At 40.6% G+C, this 20,049-nt stretch overlaps 1 protein-coding gene across 11 annotated transcripts in view; it reads left to right on the top strand.

Moving 5' to 3' along the window:
• Window positions 1-10,224: 10,224 nt before the first annotated feature.
• STK33 (serine/threonine kinase 33) overlaps window positions 10,225-20,049 on the top strand; it is a 99,178-nt gene continuing 89,353 nt past the window's right edge. For 7 of the 11 annotated variants that reach the window (XM_073347503.2, XM_073347498.2, XM_073347500.2 and 4 more), the window contains exon 1: window positions 10,388-10,570. The gene's annotated coding sequence lies outside the window, so the exon portion shown is untranslated. The other 4 variants (XM_073347496.2, XM_073347495.2, XM_073347491.2 and 1 more) reach the window with 2 other exon arrangements.

Here is a 20,049-nt window from a genome sequence, read left to right as displayed (position 1 = left end):
GTGGTGGGAGTCTGCTATAGACCACTGGACCAGGGGGATGAGGTGGATGAGGCTTTCTTCCGGCAGCTCACGGAAGCTACTAGATCGCATGCCCTGATTCTCATGGGTGACTTTAATTTTCCTGATATCTGCTGGGAGAGCAATACAGCGGTGCATAGACAATCCAGGAAGTTTTTGGAAAGCGTAGGGGACAATTTCCTGGCGCAAGTGCTAGAGGAGCCAACTGGGGGGGCGCTTTTCTTGACCTGCTGCTCACAAACCGGGTAGAATTAGTGGGGGAAGCAAAAGTGGATGGGAATCTGGGAGGCAGTGACCATGAGTTGGTTGAGTTCAGGATCCTGATGCAGGGAAGAAAGGTAAGCAGCAGGATACGGACCCTGGACTTCAGGAAAGCAGACTTCAACTCCCTCAGGGAACAGATGGCCAGGATCCCCTGGGGGACTAACTTGAAGGGGAAAGGAGTCCAGGAGAGCTGGCTGTATTTCAAGGAATCCCTGTTGAGGTTACAGGGACAAACCATCCCAATGAGTCGAAAGAATAGTAAATATGGCAGGCGACCAGCTTGGCTTAATGGTGAAATCCTAGCGGATCTTAAACATAAAAAAGAAGCTTACAAGAAGTGGAAGGGTGGACATATGACCAGGGAAGAGTATAAAAATATTGCTCGGGCATGTAGGAATGTTATCAGGAGGGCCAAATCGCACCTGGAGCTGCAGCTAGCCAGAGATGTCAAGAGTAACAAGAAGGGTTTCTTCAGGTATGTTGGCAACAAGAAGAAAGCCAAGGAATGTGTGGGCCCCTTACTGAATGAGGGAGGCAACCTAGTGACAGAGGATGTGGAAAAAGCTAATGTACTCAATGCTTTTTTTGCCTCTGTTTTCACTAACAAGGTCAGCTCCCAGACTGCTGCGCTGGGCATCACAACATGGGGAAGAGATGGCCAGCCCTCTGTGGAGATAGAGGTGGTTAGGGACTATTTAGAAAAGCTGGACATGCACAAGTCCATGGGGCCGGACGAGTTGCATCCGAGAGTGCTGAAAGAATTGGCGGCTGTGATTGCAGAGCCATTGGCCATTATCTTTGAAAACTCATGGCGAACCGGGGAAGTCCCGGATGACTGGAAAAAGGCTAATGTAGTGCCAATCTTTAAAAAAGGCAAGAAGGAGGATCCTGGGAACTACAGGCCAGTCAGCCTCACTTCAGTCCCTGGAAAAATCATGGAGCAGGTCCTCAAAGAATCAATCCTGAAGCACTTGCATGAGAGGAAAGTGATCAGGAACAGCCAGCATGGATTCACCAAGGGAAGGTCATGCCTGACTAATCTAATCGCCTTTTATGATGAGATTACTGGTTCTGTGGATGAAGGGAAAGCAGTGGATGTATTGTTTCTTGACTTTAGCAAAGCTTTAGACACGGTCTCCCACAGTATTCTTGTCAGCAAGTTAAGGAAGTATGGGCTGGATGAATGCACTACAAGGTGGGTAGAAAGCTGGCTAGATTGTCGGGCTCAACGGGTAGTGATCAATGGCTCCATATCTAGTTGGCAGCCGGTATCAAGTGGAGTACCCCAAGGGTCGGTCCTGGGGCCGGTTCTGTTCAATATCTTCATAAATGATCTGGAGGATGGTGTGGATTGCACTCTCAGCAAATTTGCGGATGATACTAAACTGGGAGGAGTGGTAGATACGCTGGAGGGGAGGGATAGGATACAGAAAGACCTAGACAAATTGGAGGATTGGGCCAAAAGAAATCTGATGAGGTTCAATAAGGATAAGTGCAGGGTCCTGCACTTAGGACGGAAGAACCCAATGCACAGCTACAGACTAGGGACCGAATGGTTAGGCAGCAGTTCTGCGGAAAAGGACCTAGGGGTGACAGTGGACGAGAAGCTGGATATGAGTCAGCAGTGTGCCCTTGTTGCCAAGAAGGCCAATGGCATTTTGGGATGTATAAGTAGGGGCATAGCGAGCAGATCGAGGGACGTGATCGTTCCCCTCTATTCGACATTGGTGAGGCCTCATCTAGAGTACTGTGTCCAGTTTTGGGCCCCACACTTCAAGAAGGATGTGGATAAATTGGAGAGAGTCCAGCGAAGGGCAACAAAAATGATTAGGGGACTGGAACACATGAGTTATGAGGAGAGGCTGAGGGAGCTGGGATTGTTTAGCCTGCAGAAGAGAAGAATGAGGGGGGATTTGATAGCTGCTTTCAACCACCTGAAAGGGGGTTCCAAAGAGGATGGCTCTAGACTGTTCTCAATGGTAGCAGATGACAGAACGAGGAGTAATGGTCTCAAGTTGCAGTGGGGGAGGTTTAGATTGGATATTAGGAAAAACTTTTTCACTAAGAGGGTGGTGAAACACTGGAATGCGTTACCTAGGGAGGTGGTAGAATCTCCTTCCTTAGAGGTTTTTAAGGTCAGGCTTGACAAAGCCCTGGCTGGGATGATTTAACTGGGAATTGGTCCTGCTTTGAGCAGGGGGTTGGACTAGATGACCTTCTGGGGTCCCTTCCAACCCTGATATTCTATGATTCTATGATTCAGTTTGAGGATCAAGTATGTGGTGCACTGACAGAGAAGTGAGTGGAAGTTTACATTACTGGCTAGCCAGTTAGATCAACCTGTCACCTGTATTTAACCTTTAGAACTAAAAAGATAAAATGCAATAAGAGACGGTGTCATTTTCCATGCAGTACTCTGGTATACTTTCTCTACTAGGCTACCTAATAATGTCACACCATTAACTGTTGGTAATAAGTCACTTTACTCTAGGAATAGATATGAATGTTCACATCTCCTTGAATAATTAACATTTAGATATTTTAAATTCCTATTTTCTTGTTAACAGATACCATCTATTTAACTATAAATATTTAATCTTCTCCGGGTCCTGAAACATTCCAGAGAATGAATATATAAGAATTCAATATTGTTCCTGAGTATGGTCCACAAACTGGGCATATACGTGAATAAGAATCACACAGATAGTGTTATTGTGCATGGAACTGATAATGGTAAGTGCAGGTGTCAAGGTTCCCTCCCCATTCTGAACTCTAGGGTACAGATGTGGGGACCCGCATGAAAGACCCCTTAAGCTTATTTCTATCAGCTTAGGTTAAAAACTTCCCCAAGGTACAAATCCTTCCTTGTCCTTGGATGTGTACTGCTGCCACTACCAAGTGTGTTTGACAAAGATTCAGGAAAAGGACCACTTGGAGTTCCTGTTTCCCTAAAATATCCCCCCAAACCTCTTCACCCCCTTTCCTGGGGAGGCTTGAGAATAATCTACCAACCACACAGGTAAACCAGGTGAGCACAGATCAGACCCTTGATTTTCTCAGACACTAAAAACCAGTCAGATTCTTAAAAAACAGAACTTTATTATAAAGGGAGAAAAAAGTAGAAGAAACACCTCTGTAAAATCAGGATGGAAGGTAATTTTACAGGGTAGTAAGATTCAAAACACAGAGGATTCCCCTCTAGGCAAAACTTTAAATTTACAAAAAACAGCGATAAACCTCCCTCCTAGCACAGGGAAAATTCACAAGCTAAAACAAAAGATACTCTAACACATTTCCTTGCTATTACTTACTATTTCTGTAAGTTAGATGTATCATTCAGTAGGAGCTAGATTACTTGCTTGGTCTCTCTTTGTCTCAGAGAGAACACAAAGAAACACAAAACAAAAACCTTCCCCCACAGATTTGAAAGTATTTTCTTCCCTTATTGGTCCTTTTGGTCAGGTGCCAACCAGGTTATCTGAGCTTCTTAACCTTTTTACAGGTGAAGGAGGGATTTTATGCTACCCTTAGCTGTATGTTTATGACAGCATGAATTACCTGATGCCTGAGATTGGGGTCTGGATGAGGCCTAGGTGGGTCAGCCCAATCCAGATAAGAGCGAGATAATGTAAATAGGCAGGGGGATGCAGGAAGAGTTGTCAAAGATTTTATTGGAACCTTCCAATTCTGAATAGAGGGATTGTTTCTATTTGAAAATCAAGGACCCAGACCTTGGCTATCACCAAGAGAAACACATTGCAATTCAGGAGGCAAGGGAATAGAAGGTTGCTGTAATTTACAATGGTTGCCAATGGCCCCAAAAGGGTGTTTTAGTAGCTATGTATTGCTGGGGCATAAGAAGTCCCAGCCATGCCTCCTTCCCCCTTTGCTAGCTGCAAGAAAGGAAGCTGGTGTGGGACTCAGAGCATTATGTTGGGTAACTCTTCTGTGTTTGGCTATGCTGGCTTTAAAGCAGCTACAAAGAAACTGAGGATTGAAGAAGAAATCTGCAACTTGGGTATTTTTGTTAAATCCCAGGATTGCCTCTGGGTGACTGGATAGTGGCAATGGCCCCAAACCCCCAATGTTCCATCTGTGAGTGGAACATTCCATGGCAAGGTATGTTTGACTTTTCCTACCATAAATGGCTATCTATGCTTTATCACCTCAAGATTAGATTAATGTGATGCACTCTTTTGGGGATTACACACTGTAACCAAACTGAGGCTAGTCCAGAATACATTGCCTGTCGTAGCTTTAAACTATCAGTGCTTTTCCGATCTCTAGAGCTGTCTGGGGCCAATTCATTTCACCCTGATGTAATTTAGAGTATCTTACAGTTACTCCCAACTGCAATTATTCCTCCAAGTGGCCTTTCTGTGGCATGGACTGCCTAAACATACTACACTTTGGCCATGATGCTTTCCACTGACAACACATCCCTAACATACCTCATGCCCTGGGAGCGGAGGCCATTGCTGGTCATGCCAGCTGTGTGACAGCCAGAGATTTCCCTATGACATGGGAATCCCCAGTTGTCCTTGTAGGGCAACTTTAAAGTTCCTTTGTGCCATTTTAATCTGGCGAATGAACAGGAGGGGCCCAATGATTAGCAATATTGATTAAGAACCCTTCAAAGCCCAAGACAGGGAGAGTATGGGCCTGTGGCTGACATGGATCTAGGAACAATAACTTGTAATATTTTTATGAATACTGTATGTAACCTGGTCAATGAAATAGTCATTGTGGGTATGTCTACACTGCAAGTGGTGTAACTGTAGCACAGGTAGGTGTACGTGCACTAGCTTTAATCTATTTCACATGGGTAACAGTAGTGTAGATGTGGCAGCATGGACTAACAGCCAGAGTATAAGCCTGCTGGGGACCCCGGGTATGTGCTGCCATATCTACACTGAAGTTTTGTTGGGAAAACTAGCAGGAAAGCAACACAATAGCTCTAGATAAGCAGCCTCCCAAAAACATGGGGGAGAAGGGGCAATTATAAGATAATGGCAGGGTTATTAGTGGTGAAGATGCTACTTTCAGGTTCCAGACAAAATTATGTTGCTGTTTGCCAAGTCTGGGAGCTTAGAGATCAAAGGGACACAAAATGGTTAAAAAAAATTGGGTATGTGGTTACTATCAGTGAGTGGTTCCTGGAGAGAACAATCTGATAGGGATGCAGAAGTCAGTCCTGTCAGAATGTCTGAAGTAGGTGGGCCCATCCCAAACTTCCAGGGGATGGTAAGCTAGACATGCATCTAGTCTGTTCACTGTTTGAGACTTTTCTCTCTGAAATGGTTTGGTTTTAAATAAACAATACTTTGCTTTAAGAAGACAGGCTGGTCACTAGGTTCCACTTTCACAGCTCCCAGAGGGAAGAGAGCTGCAGGTACTAAACTGAGTTATCCACAGTGAGTACCAGAGAACTACAGGCCAAGGCCCAGTCCTTGCTGGGCTGACATAACAATGTACCCAGGGAACACAGATTGCTGGATTCAAGAGTATTGCTTTTTTTAGAAAACAAATTGGCCTTCTTAAGGTACAGTGAATATTAATTTATATGAGGGAATTAATTGAACTATTCTCCTCCTCAGGCTAAATAATAATTAAAACCTCAGATACTGAATGGTGCATATCTGAAGTCTAATTTAAATTGCTAGCCATATGTACTGAATGTATCAACACTTTTAGTCTCCATTTATAGTTGTTTTTTTTGTAGTTCTTCCTTTTATATAAAATTTCAATATGTTAAATACTCTACATAGAGAGCAAGTTCAGGATTTGATGAATCATTTCTCTCTTTAAGGGCTTGATCCAACTCTCACTGAAGTCAATGGGAGTCTTTCCACTTTCAGTGGGAGATGTCAGGCCCTTTTAAAATATCCCCCAAAGTCAAGGAACCATAGGAAAGACTCCCATTGACTTCAATAGGCATTAGATTGGACCCTAAGTGTGGTAGTTTCCTTCTCCTGCTCTAGTTGCCCCTTCATTAATTTAGTATTATATTTACCTTTGCCTCTTTATATCTTCTGTGATCATGGTTCAGGTAAAATACTTATGATTTAACAAAATGTTTGCAATAAATGATGAGAGAAACTCATTGAAACAATTGTGTCATATACTGTATAGAAATGCAGGAATTCTACTGGTCAGTTTTTCTGACAGCATCCATTTACTATAACGTGTATATTTATATTCCAGGACAAAAGGTGGGCAAAGAGGTTTATACCATCTATTTAGGGTCAAAAAATTTATATTAATACCTTACAAGGGGAGCAACATTAGAAGTTAGTCATTTCCAACCAGTATGTCCAGGGAATCCACCATTGCATTAGGTAGTATAAAGTGCAGTAGCCTTAGGTGTATATTTCATAATGCCCTCAGGGCAAAAAGCAATCAAGATAGGAGCTGGTGAAAAACGTTCATCTAAAATAGATTTCCCTTCAATTAAAACCTGTCAAATATGATTTTCTTTTGAAAGTTTTAATGGAAAAAAATTCAGGTAAGTGAAACAGATAAATATTTTCAGCATGGGGAATATTTACTGAGAAATCCACAAATGAGAGTGTATAGTTATTATTTGCATTTAGTTATTAGTGCCTTAGGCCCCAAAGGTGCTTTCTCCTCTGCTGAGAGCTACTGCAGGATTAAGTGTTGCTATGAGATTAGTACCTGGTGGTTTTACCATCTCGCAAAGAGGTGAACATCTTTGGGAAAACAAATGTCATTAGTTCAGTATATGCTTTTTTAATCACAAAAGCTCTTACCAATCACCAGATAAATGAAGATGCAGTATTTCTATAGGTTCCAGTCTCAACCTGTAGGTTATCAGATTAATATTAAATTTAGTCTTGTGTCCCATAGAGTTGAAACTTTTAACATTGGTTAAAATAACTGAGTAAAAGAGTGTAGAAATATAATTACATGTACAGTGCCAGTATCATAAAAGCAGTAAAAATCTAATGTAGTTGATCATGTTTGCTATTGCCATTTTCTTAATACAATGAATAAAGGATCTCAAATGATTAATAAAATACAATTATATTTGACATTCTTAATGAATATTATGAAACTTGAGAATACTTACTGTTTATAAGATAAATTACCCTGGGTCTGAATAAAGGCTCTGGCCAAAGGCTAAAGTGTTTATTATAAGCAGACCTGGAGGTAGCTACTCCTAGTGTCAAGGTTGCCTAAGGTTATAAGTGGACCAGTATTTACTAGCCCAGGATTTTAGGCTATGCGCTACAACTGGATCCACCTGGGTGCAGCAGTGCAGTGGATCCAGCTGCAGGATCTAGCCTGTGGTTAATACTGAGCTAAGAGGAAGCATCCTTTGTTGTATGTTGATGCTGTTATAATACTGGACTGGAATTTAAAATATTTAAATTTTATATAAAAGAAGGAAGAAGTACAAAAAACAAAAATGGGTGCTCTAACTGCTTTGTAGTTGTTCTTATTTTACTTTAATGTGACTTTTGGAATTGATGTTTCCTCTAAAGGAAGAAAAAAGTTGAGATATTGTTGCTGGCAGAAAGCTTAAAGAATTCTGATTAGAAGAGATGATCAGAGGAGAGGGATTATAGTAGCTAATCAGAGGAGAAAAATTTACATATTTTCAGTGCTGTTATTAAAAATAAAAAATTATTGTGAGTATCTAAATCTCTGCTTTCTGATTGGTTAATAATACCGGTCAGACAGGATATACAGGACATACTGTATGGTTATTGAGAGAGAGCTGTGCAATGATTATGCAAATTGGACACCCAGAATTGATTGATGCAAAGTTGGGGTGGAGATGGGGAATACACAGTTATGGTTCAATAACTACACAGCATTCCTACACTCTAAGACGATAGAAAACCTCCAGATGAGAATTATTAATAGAATCTACTGTATCTCAGCGCAGTGTAATGGAGACAGAAGTAGCAACTCCATAGTTAAGGTTGTGTTGAGATTTGCACATAAAAAGCTGGACTAAATCCTTTTGTTTCCTACTTTAATGATTAAATTTAGTCTCCAAATTTGAAACAATTGGGAGGACAAATGAATTTTCTGTGCAACGTTTTACTAAAATGTTCCCCTCCTAAAAAACTGCAATGTTCTCTTCACATTTCATTTGGTTCCTCTCTAGGCTAAACAATAACGTTCCCCCTAACTCCAAATTTACTACATTTGCCTTCCATTAATATCTGACAGAGACCACTTCTGAAAATTTAAAAATAAAGTTATTTTCCTTATTCAGATTAACCTAATTGAAGAACTTTTCACCTCTGGGTTCAAATCTTTTATAGATCCCAAGTGAAAAAATTATGGAGATCTCAGGCCTAAATACATTTTTTTGCTCTAGTTACAAAACCACTGCACCAGTTAACATTATTGACATTGTCTGTTTTAAATAGGTCAAGGACTGGAGTATAAGGTATGTTGTGCATCAGGATTGAGTTGCATTGACAGAACGATGTAGAGAAATTTGTATAGTTTCTATTGTGGTACATGTAATACTGCAATCATCTCCATGGTACCTGGATTATGTTTAGCTGTATAAAATGTTATTAGTCTTTCCCTTTCACTAAATGTAAACCACAGTGAGAAAAGAGTTAGGAGGAGGAAAGTGCCAATAGTCCAGCATATGCACAATTTATAATCATCATTGTTAAAGAAGAGTAATTACCACATGCAGTGTATCCACTTTCCAAAGTTAAATGTTTTTAAATGTTTTAAAAATTAAAAGTGAATAGACAATAAGAATAAAGAGTTCTTAATTTAATTTTTTGTTAAATCAACCCATTTTTTTAGTTTACCATAACTATAGCATACAAAAGATAAACTGACAAATGCAATGGTTGCTAGTGTTACAGTATACTAAAAACGGTATTTAGTTTTGATCTGTCATCTGTAACAGCTAAGCAATTAAACATTATAGTGTAATCACTGCCGTTACCATAGTAGATTTTACTAAACAGTACACAATGTTATCTGACTGTAGATTAATTATTACTCAGATCAAGAACAGTATATTTACCAAATGTAAATGTATTTTACCTACTAAAGTGGTGACAAGGATTTGGATCTTCTGAAAGGTCACAGTACCACAATCTATTATTTCAGTGATATCTTCTGCTTATAATAATTTAGAGTAATACTCCATTGTACACATGTATATATAATATGATTGCATTAATTCATATGGAGGCAGTACAGCATATGCCAAATATATACAATTTTGTTCTATAAGAAAGTGCTTTTGCACATAGTAAACTTGTCTTGGATTCTATTTTTTCTTACAGTACAGTACTTTAACAAAATGTCTATTTCAGGACTCTTGAAATATGCTTATAATTCAGTCTAATATGCACCTCTTTTACTTTTAAAAGCTAGACTGTAGGTTTGATGATGTACTAAAATAATACAAATTACACTGTAAGGCTGATCCTACAATTTCTGTTTGTGTCTAGTCCCCTTACCTTTGATGGGATTATTTGTCGGAGTACCTGTTGCCTCATCAGGCCTTTAATTTGCACAAGTTCTCAAACACAGTATCCTCAACTATTGCATTTGCTAAGCAAAGGCAAGTAGTGCAAGGGGTTCAGCCCTCACCTGAGGGCAAAATCTGACCTTAAGACAGGTAGGGGCCTGGCCCCCTTGAGAGTTTTGCCATTAACTTGAATTTGGCAGATTCAAGCTCAAAATGTCAATGTTGTATGCATTTTGGGAATTAACTTCATACAGCTGGGAGGGGGGGCAGTAGCTGTGCGGGTGGGACAGGGGCCAGTACCTGTGAGGAGGGAGGCTCCTTCCCCCTGAGTGTGGAGCTGGGGGGACTCTCTCCCGCTCCACAGTCGTGGGGTGTGTGTATGTCTGTGGCTCTGCGTGAGGGAGTCTTTCCTTCCTCCCCACTCCGCCGCGAAGCCCCTCCCGGAGAAGTGGTGGGGGGGGGGCGGGGTAGGAGCGGCTCCGCGCTCTGATGCGGCTGGCCCCGCGCGGCCCCTGTACAGTTCCCAGGCAGGTGGCCGGGGCGAAAAATTTCTGAAGTGTCCGGCGCGGAGCCGGGCGGCCGCGGCCCGAGAGCAGGCGAGCGGCGCCGGCGGGTAAGTGTCCGGCCCAGGCCGACGGCCAGGGCCGAGTTCCCCGCGACTGGAGCCGCCGGTGCCGGAGCTCGCAAGTTGTCTGGTTGCTGTGGCAACGCGGCGGAGGCGGGCCCAGCCCCCTGCCAGAGAGGGGGCAGCTGCACCGCCGCGCGCCGTGCCCTCAGCCCCGACGGGCCCCAGCCGTGCGCGGAGAGGTAAGCGCAGCCCGGGCTCGCTCAGGCTCGCGCCTTTCGCTGCCCGCCACCCCCCGCAGCTGGCTGAGGGGTTTCCGCCCCCTGCCCCGCGCAGTGCGGACTAGAAAGCGGGGTGCCGCCGGGGTACGGGCCCCGCTCTGGGCTCGCCCGTGGGGCTCAGCTCCCTCCGGCCGCCACGTCTGGGCACGTCCGCAAGGCATGTGGCCGAGCCCCGCTCCCGGGGGTTGCGCCGCCTCCTCTCGGGAGTCCCGCAGCGTCCCTGGCAATGCGCGGCCCGGGGCGCGGTCTGTCTCCATCGGCGGGGGGAGCCGGGGGAGAGGCTTTTGCCCTGTTTGGCCGCGCTTTGCCGTTGCAGAGCCGCCAGGGTGCTGAGCGGGCTGTTTGTTCCCTTTACCTTTGGGGGCTGGCTGTTTTCAGTTAAACGGCGCTAGTTGTGGGAAGTGGGACTGCGATTTCATGGCTTGGTCATTAGCGGTAAACCTAGAAAGTGAGGTTGGTTTTGGCACGTCCTTTTCTTCAGTGCCTTTTTTATTTTTTTTAAAGGGGCGTGTATCTGTAGTCTTAGTTAAAAGTTAGTCTGCATTAAAAATGCAGCTCGGGAACACCATTGCTTCATTCTGGTTTCTTAGGAGTGACGGTGTTGTTGCCAGTGCAGTCCTGCATCTGTACAGGTGTTGTGAAGGGCAGATCATCAGCTTCTGGGTTTATGGGGCACTGGAGAACTCTTAACTCGTTTACCTGCAGCCCTTTCTACCAGTAAAATTGGTAAATTCCATGGCACTATTAAAACAATTTTTAAGTGAACTGGAAAGCAGACTTCAAAACAGACTTAAGTGCTGAGGATGACACTGCTGTCACTTGGAAGTATTGGGAAATCAGTTGAATTGTATAAAGACTGTTACTCAGTATCTGTTTTGAAATAAGGTCAACATTAAAAAAAATCATTAAAACAATGTACTTAGCTGAGAGATGTGCAATATTTTAATTAAGCTAGAGGTTGTCTTCAAAACAGTTGTGCAGAATGTATAATAAGTCTTCAGAGAAATGAGGCAAGTATATGATGTTAAAGGGAAACTTAAAGTTTTGTGCAGAATGGCCCTTCCTTAAAAGAACTTAATGGAGAAAGCCATCTATTTTCTAAATATCTAATTTAAAATCTACCATTCTATTGTCATTGAACTAAAAACAAAGACAACCCCCCTCAAATCTAATTGACTGCAAAGCCATAAAGTTTTGTGCTTTTCTGCAATCTCACTTAACTGTCAGATACAGCAGAGCTATGTTGAGCTCCCAGATGTTGTGAAAACTCCTTCACTAATAATACACAGTGTAGAGAGTTATATTGTTAAAGGAGGATTGCGGTAAGAGACATTAATCTAAACTTGCAACTATTTGCTGATGTGAAACCTTATAGGAACTTTTAAAAATACAGGTTTCAGAGTAGCAGCCGTGTTAGTCTGTATTCGCAAAAAGAAAAGGAGTACTTGTGGCACCTTAGAGACTAACCAATTTATTTGAGCATAAGCTTTCGTATTCACAAAAGCTTATGCTCAAATAAATTGGTTAGTCTCTAAGGTGCCACAAGTACTCCTTTTCTTTTTAAAAATACACTTTACAAAAATACACTCCTGCTCTCCCTCCACATCAAAGAAACACTATTTCTGTTGTCACCATAGTAGCAGCAGAGAGGCTAAGGATTAAGTTAGCATGGAGACTTTTTCGGCATGGTCTCTAGGTCAAGGTTAGGGTACATTGATAAATTGATCTGGTAAACTATCGCTGCCACTGCTTTATCTGTTTTGTGAGGGATGTCATTTTCCAGAACTCAATCTAGTATATTTGGCAAACTCTAAATTCAGGTAAATATACTGAAAACATTTATTGCTGATTTAAAACAGACATTGGAAATATTTACTAAAGCCGTAAAAATTCAGCTAATGCTACAATGGAAATGAAGGATTGCATGTATGTGTTTTATGCCACCAAGACTGTAGCAGGATCCTCAAAATCCTCATGATTTTTCTAAAATTCATCATTCAAAAAAAAGAGGTTAGTGAATTTTATGTGGTAGTTATGTAAACAAAGATAGCTATTAATTTCTGATCCTTATAAAATAAGAATTAGTTGGAAAAGGGCAAATTTAACAGAGGTTAGAAAATGTCCTGGTTGACAATGTGCAGTTCAAAAGCAATTAAATGAAGTTTGTATAGGCAGTAGGTGTTTGTAAAATTAAAGTTACATTTGAAAATGACTGCCTTCCAACAGGGCTCACTAGTCTGCAGTTTTTTGACTTTGTCCCACCAAACCCAAGATCACCTCTTCCCCATCCCTTTTCTGTTTAATTTGAAATGCTTGTTTGCTTGTGCCTTGGTCAGCATGCCATTTGGATATTGTAGACAACCTAGAAGTTATACTCACCTGTTACACTAGATGAGTACACCTTTCCTCCAGCAATTTATTAAACTGTGTAACTCTGATTATTAAATCCTTTCTAAAATATTACATTAAAATAATTTAATGACTGCAGAGTTTTAGAACGTAAGGGACAATAAACTAATATAATTAATTATTGTATCATTGCTGTAGAATGAACAAATTTTTTCCCTAATTTCCAATTACTTGTCATTTTAAATCTCCCAGGTAATGCAGCATTGTATAAAAAGGCAACAAGAAAGAGCCAACTAGAAACAAACAGTATATTTAGTGTATCTTCAGTGTATGTGCAAAATATGTTCTAGTATTATGAAGGCATTGGTTGTGACTTTAGTTAAATTTATTTGAGGTTTTTCCACTTAAACTGGGGATCCAAATTCTTTGTTTTGTATGAAGAATACATTGTATTTCCCCAAATTTACACAACATATGTGCTTAAAGATGGACTTTTCTGAAAATTTTCAAGTAAATTTATTAATTGGTTTGGGTTAAACTCTAAGAAGGTCCTTTTTTTAAAACTCATCCAGGGGGAAAAAAACAGTCCTACAGTCACTAAAATTCACTTAACCATCATTCTGATAATCTGTCCCACCAAAGCCACTTTTAATATTTTCAGAATATTTTTAATCAATCATTTCCAATTATATTTTAAAATGGAAAGTTTGTGCGCCAGCAGAGACTGACGAATAGAATTGCTCTTTTTCAGAAACTCCACCATCTCTCATTGTTCTTGATAGGACATAGACCAGAGTCTCCCCTCAATTAAGATAGATGCCCTCTCCCTATAGCCTTTGCAGATGGACTTTTAGACTACCCATAGTAAAGATGGCCAATACCTGCCATTGTTCCCAATAGGAGTGAATCCAGGCTGTCCTTATGCTTTTAGGAGGCAGGGAGGGACCCCATGAGGAGCTGGTGAATATGAGGAAGGAACAGTGTGGTAAGCAGGTTAATAGAGAGGCAGGTAAGGAGATTATGGGAACAGGGATGATCAAATAAGGAAGCTGTGGAGATGTAGGTGAAGGTGGGGGGACATGAGGAAGAACTAGGTGTGCCATGGAATAGGAGAGAGAAAATGATGAGAAGGGAAAAGCCAATACTTTGGGGTTGTTGGGAGGCAGGAGACGATGAGGGAGCGTTGAAGGAGCATTGGTAGAACAAGGAGAGGAACAGGAAGGGTCAGATGATGGCAGCAGGATAGCGATAGGGGAGATAGTTGATTAGTTACTCTTCTACTCCAGGTTTTAATAGAGGGGAAGTGGAGTACCCTTTCAAGCGGCCAGTTGAAAGGCTTATACGCTTGTGCGTTCAAAGTTGAATTTTGAACAAGAAATGACTGCATACAAATTGAAGCTGGGCAGCTTCTCCGTAATGCCTCAAACATCAGAAGTCAGATGGAAAATAATGTAGACTTACTTATTCCTCTTAAGTGACATGATTTTAAAATAAGTCTCAATTTTTTGAGCTCTGAGTCATGATTTTTGAACCTTTGTGGTTGGCAACACTCCTTCCTCTATTCCCCAATGCAATCTCATTTTTCCTGACCTGGTTTCTCCCATCCTCAGAAGGCAATCAATGGCAGTCTTGGACCAGCAAACTTCTCATGGTTTGTTGCAGAGGATCTTTTGCTGTGATGAACCATGGGAACCCTGGGGCTGTCCCCGTAACATTGCTCAGAGCTCATCTTGTCAGGAGCTCTCTCACTGTTGTCTTCCTCCCCATGTCTCAGTCCCTAAAAGCTATAAGTCAGAGAACTAACTGGGAGGAAAACTAACTAACTCCCCTGCCAAACAGAGCTCTGAGCTGTCTTCCAGTGCTTAACCAGCTCTTGTGTCTGACCATGATTCAACACACAAGGAAAGCCACTGCGATGAACCAATGGAAATTAGTTGGCCCAAGGTTGCCTCCAGCTACTGTTCTGAGCTGAGGGGAACCTGAGGGGAAGAGAGAAGCAGATTTGCATGTGTGTGACATCAAATGCTTAAAACATTAAACAAAAAATACATATAAAAATGTGCAGTTGTCAATATTGCTCCACACAGAATATGTTGAGAGCACGTCCTATTAGATAGCTTAACTAGTCATAGATTTGGTTTTGTGCCAGCTATGTTGTAATACAGCAATTTTAACTGGTTCACAAGAAGGCTTTTTGTGTATGAATTGATATTTCAATTTATTGTACATTACTTGACCTGATCATCTGGTGTCAAATGTCCCTTCTGGAATTTAAGAATAGCCTAAAAGATTTGACTAACTTTTTGATCCCAATGTTTTGTTGAACATAGTTAAAAGTTATGAAGAGCTTTGTATGTATCTTAATGAAATGCTTGTCTGAAATGACACGGATAGCCTGCTGTGAGAAAATCAATTTGCAATAAAAAAACTCAATGTTCTTGATGCTCAATTTAGTTCACCCTAAGTGTTTCACATTCTCTCTCTCTCTATAGTAAGCCAAAAGGGTCTTAAAAATTAATTAAAGTGTTAGCATCTGCTCATTGCAGCTTTGCTCATATACTCAGTGGAATAGTACAGTTAAAGCCTGCCTGAGATGGAGTGTGATATCTCTACTGCCACTGTTGGTTATGCAGATAGTTTTCAAATGGCCAACTTTTTTCTTTCACTCCTGCATCTATCTTGTTGGTGTTCATGGCAATTTGTGTTTTCCTCTTTATAGGAGAATATGCAACTGTGATATAAAAATTAAAAGAACAATAGCTTCCAAATTATTTCTATTGAGCTTCTTTTCCGAGATGCATATTTACAGTGTCAATTTTTTTACTCTACAGTGGAAGCTCAGTTACCTAAACCTTGATTAATCAAAAATCTTCATTTAAAAACATTGAAGCCTTGCGGGTCGCTAGAGAAATGAGTCATTCCTTGAGATAATTAAATTTGCATTAGGCTTCCTAATGTTGAATCCTCTGTTAATATCAATACAACCTCCCCCTCCCCAATCCTTCAACTGTTTCTTTCTTAAACTATTTTTTAAACTTAATATGTATATTGCAGTAGAACCTCAAAATTATAAACACCTTGGGAATACAGGTTGTTCGTAACACTGAAATGTTAATAACTCTGAACAAAATGTTATGTTTGTTCTTTCAAAAGTCTACAACTGGACATTGACTTAATACAGCTTTTTAAAACTTTACTACGCAGAAGAAAAAGGCTGCTTTTAACCATCCTACTTTAAATGAAACAAGCACAGAAACAGTTTCCTTATCTTGTCAAATCTTTTTAAACTTCCGCTTTATTTTTAGTAGTTTATGTTTAACGCAATACTGTACTGCATTTGGTTTGTTTGGTATTTTGTCTCTGCTGCTGCCTAATTGCATACTTCCAGCTCCAAAGGAGGTGTGTGGTTGACTGGTCAATTTGTTACTCTGGTGTTCATAACTCAGATTCTACTGTATGTTAGTCCCATTGTGCGAGGCTGGACTAGGGTTTTGTATTGACATTTGTATTGTTTTGATCTAATGCAGTAATTGAGGAAAGTAAATCCTCATTCACTTCAATGGGAGTAGGATGAGATTATGTATTAGGTTTCTGGTCTGGTACTTTGTCCAGGGACCCAAAGATAGCAAGTGTCTTTCCTGGACTGTCTAAAAAAATTAGTTTGCCACAATCACTAGAGAAACTAACCAAAGTCTTAGAGTATGTCTGTGTTGCATTTGAAGGTGTGATTGTAGCATGGCTACGTGTACACATACTAGTTTTACTCTAGCTAAAGTGGGTAACAATAGCAATAAAGACATAGTGGCATGGGCTTCCACTGAGGTTAGTTGCCCCTGTAAGTATCTGTTGGGGACCCTGGGTGTGTACCTGGGTTGCTAGCCCATGCTAAAGTCTGTGCCACTGTGTCTTCTCTACTATTGTTACTCATGCTAGCTAGATTAAAGTTAGCATAGGATACGCTTACCTGTGCTACAATCATACTTTCATTTGCAGTGTACACATATACTGGAGTTTTGATCTCGTCTGATGTTCTGGAGATGAGCATATATCCATTGTGAGAAAAGGTGGGGGAGGTAATATCTTTTAATGGACCAACTTCTGGACCAACCACCTTGTCTTTCTAATATCCTGGGACCAACATGACTCCAGCAATACTACAGACAGAATATGTCCAGGGCACATGATCATATGGGCACTTTTCAAATTATTGTAGTGTTGAAGACAGTTGGTTCAGCCCTTATCTGTATTACAAAGTTCCCCCCCACTCTGAAAAATTCATGGAGCCATATTCAGTCCAAGTAGAAATGGATTCAATTCCATTGAAGGAATTAAGTTAGTCATTCTGAAATAGATTTTTGACTCTGTTTGTTGAACTTGCCTTTTATTGAATCCTTGTGGAAAACCCTGCAGCTGGAGAGTTGAAAGTAGTATTAACAGTTTTAGTTTATATAATAAATTATTATAATTCTGACTTGGGGAAAACGGATTTCAGTAAGATAAGAATGAAATTTAAGAACTTGTATGAAATAAATGCAAATGACTCGAATTTCTAAAATATTTTCATTACCTATAAGACACATTTAGAGTTAAATTCTACACTAATACAGGTCTTAAGTCAATATGGGAAAATGACCGTGAATATGTGGTAATTACTTCTGCATATCTGAAGGTGGATTGTGGCCTTTGGCTCTCAGAAAATTTCCCCCTGGCCTTTATTAGTTAATAGATTTCTTGTGCATTTCAAATGAACTGGGTTATATTTCATTGGATTCATATGTATAAGGAAAACAGGGACAGGTTTTATACCTTTTCTCCAAAGACCATTCTTTTTTCCTTCATGAAGGCATATGAGAGTATTCTTTATGGTATCATTTGTTAATTTTCACTTTTTTCTAGATATACAAAATTATCTTTAGTTTAAGATTCAGTCCATGATTTCTAGTAGGCAAATGTATCTGGCTTTTTCTTGCAATATAGATTAGTTATTATCTGCTACAAACACTGTTTAACTCTTTAAATCATGCAGAAAATTGAAGAAATGCCAGACACTATTCAGATGCAATTTGAAAATTGTCCAGTGTACATTTCATAGATTGGTATGTTTGTGATACCATCATATCATATTAGGATGTTTAGTGCCCTGCATTCTTTGCTTCTCTCCTCAACTGAAATTTTAGCTGAGCAAGGAGTGGGCCTTAGCTTTCTAATGGCCAGAACTATAGAAAAGCCTTTCTGTATCCTGTGGACATGCTTTACATAACATGGTATTAAATTTAATCACAAATATACATTGTGACAAAGCTCTGTCCTTGCCTCCGTGGGTCCCACATTTCCTGGAGGATTTCACTAGCCTCAGAGGCTCACTGAGGCACTCCACGTAACCCTTCTTTCACTAGAGACAAGGGTCACAGTCTACTGAGCCATTTTCATCATAAGCCAGCAACGGAGGGGAGGAGAAGTTATCCTTCCTTGCACAATCTCTGTTGTCTCCCAGTCTCAGTGATTATCAGGGAGCAAAGGTGGGGGGCAGGGAGGGGAAGCCCAGGCCCACCCTCTACTCCAGGCTCCAGCCCAGGGACCCTAATAGTATCAGCTATGGTAGCTGACCTTTTGGAAACATGACATGTACAATTCCCTGGGCTACTTCCCCCACAGTAGCCCTTACTTCCTCAAGCTCCACTTCACCCTTACCTTAGGGCCTCCTTCCTTGTGCCTGATATGGTGTGTACTACTCAGCCTCTCCAACAGCACAACTTCCTTCCACAGCTCCTGGCATGCACACCCACCTGACTGAGTGGGAGGCTTTTAACTAGTTTCAGCCAGCCCCTGATTGGCTTCAGGTGTCCCAATCAACTTAGCATTCTCCCTGCCTTCTGGAAAGTTCTTAGTTGGCCCCAGGTGTCTTAATTGACCTGGAGCAGCTTCCATTTCACTTAACCTGGTACCAGGGATTTGTTTAGCCTGGAGCTAATATATCTATCTCCCACTCCTTTTCTATAGCCATCTGGCCTTGCTCCGTCACAACATATAATACAGTATTGGAAAGAATGTGTGGTTTTGATGTTTTTCCATTCTGCAAAGTACAAACATGTTCTTTAAACAATACCTACTCTGGAAAATACTTTGAAGGACTCTTGAGTATGTGTAGAGAATTTTCATTAGTTAGCTAGCGAAGTAGAGAAATATGAATTGTGGACTTCTGAAAGGATTCTCTCTCTCTCTCTCTTTTTAAAAGAAAATAAAGTATATCTAATTAGGAAATAGTATTAAATTATATAATTTATAATTGTGGACAAAATAATACCTTTAATTATACCTCTTGGCATCCCCAGACCTCTCAAGTGTTTCACAGTGTAAGAAGTGTTCCATGTCATTAACCAAAATATCTAACTGTTCCATAAAGGAAAGGAACTTATCCTTCATAAATCAGTATGTCTGATTTTGTTTATTTACTGTATTAAAATAGATTAACATTTTGAAATATTTCCAATAGCATCCTTGTTTTCTTTGTAAAACTAGCTGTCCTGGCCTGCTGCAGTATATTTAGCGTAACTGTTTGACTCAAAGAAATCAGCAGGTTAAAAGAGGCCATCATCCTTTTTACACAGTTCTGTGTTATTCTCTTTCTCTCATCATTTATAATTTTATTCTTGTTAGGAAAACAAGCAAGAAGTTGGGAAAATGCAATCCCTCACTTATTAGTCTTCTTTATAAAAATAAAATGATCATTGACAAAGGTGATGTGGAATGTTCTTTGTACTTTTTAGGAACCTCTGGGCTTCCTTTGATGGGGAATGGTGGTAGGAGCAACATCTTAAAGTTTTTCAAAAAGTCATTGCTTCTCTTTTGAAGGTCCCTTGCATAGATACAGGCAAGACATCTATAATATATGGTATAACAAAGTTAAACAGAGGAGAAAAATGACAATAACAGCATACTTGCCCATACTAGAATATATATATATATCAAGATATGTGCTCTTCTCTCTTGGCATATTAAAAGTATTGCCTTGCAAGTAGGTAGAATGCACTTCTAAATACTGTATGTAACATTTCAAAATCTACTTTTTATGTGAGACTTGGTATAGGAAA

The sequence above is a fragment of the Lepidochelys kempii genome, chromosome 6 (assembly GCF_965140285.1).
Source record: "Lepidochelys kempii isolate rLepKem1 chromosome 6, rLepKem1.hap1, whole genome shotgun sequence".
Lineage (NCBI taxonomy): Eukaryota > Metazoa > Chordata > Testudines > Cheloniidae > Lepidochelys > Lepidochelys kempii.
This window is presented reverse-complemented; position numbering and strand designations above follow the sequence as displayed.